Source organism: Halyomorpha halys, unplaced genomic scaffold, assembly GCF_000696795.3.
Source record: "Halyomorpha halys isolate HHAL.00 unplaced genomic scaffold, Hhal_1.1 Scaffold2060.1, whole genome shotgun sequence".
Lineage (NCBI taxonomy): Eukaryota > Metazoa > Arthropoda > Insecta > Hemiptera > Pentatomidae > Halyomorpha > Halyomorpha halys.
The window spans coordinates 17,518-18,606 of record NW_027109097.1 but is presented as its reverse complement, the minus strand read 5'-3'; positions in this window follow the sequence as shown (position 1 = coordinate 18,606).

The following is a 1,089-nucleotide window of genomic DNA, read 5'->3' as shown; positions in this document are numbered from 1 at the left end:
CCCCCCCCAAGACACTGATCTCAAACAAATCCCAAAATACTGACAGTTGGTCATAAATGTTTCAATTTTCGAAAAAAAAGGACAATGGAGAATGTAAAAACCGCAGAAGCATTTCATTTCTAAGTACACCAAGGAAACTGTATTCCAAAATTTTGGAAAGAAGAATGCAGTCAGATATAAAGAACAATTAGAGAACAATATGGCTTCTGAGACCAAAGAAGTAAAAAACTACTTTATAGTACTCTCAACTTGCTTTAATTGGTGTGCTGGCAAAGATCTGTACTTCTAATGGTTTCTGAAATATATTTTTCCCAAAATAAATTCACTAACTACTGATTTTTCATTATAAAATGTTTCTTTAAAAAAAAAAATTATCATAGGAACTATTGAATGATGTCCTATTAGGTTTTCTAGAGTGGAAGGTAGCTTTAAAGATATAGAGCTCCGAATGAAAAATTAATTCTCTTTGTTTGTAATGAGCTAACCAGCAGACTCTCATTTCTTCATGGCAATGCAATAAAGATTCAAAAAAGTCCAATCAATGTTTTTATACGGGCTCTCAGACTAAAGGATCAGTCTCAGGTTGAACACTGTTGGATTTACATAATTCGATTTTCGCGTACTTTTTTTGAGTTTGTATAAAGTCGGGGTCGGGGTTCTCATGGGTTCTGATGCCCCCCTCTTGCCACGGACACCAGAAGACCCCGAGGACGTCACCCTCCTATATTGTATATAGGCATGCAAGCCTGGACCTGGCTTGCCCCTACCTCTTCGCCACAGCCTACGACTAGCTGACCAGCCCTTGATCAAGACAGACGTTTTTTACGAACACTGGACGAAAAGCACATGGTTTTCATCATTTCTCCCACCGCACACCTGGACGAGGGAAGCAGCCATAGGACGCAGAAGTAACCACGGCAGCGAGACTTCCAACCCAGTCACCAGATAAGCGATCACTACCTCAATGTCCATGACACTTTAAGTTTTGTTCTCAGATTATAATAATTCACATTAAATTAACACACTAAAGTATTTGCCCCCTCAGGGATTATATTTTGGTCCACTAAAAGAAATATAAGTGTTATTAAA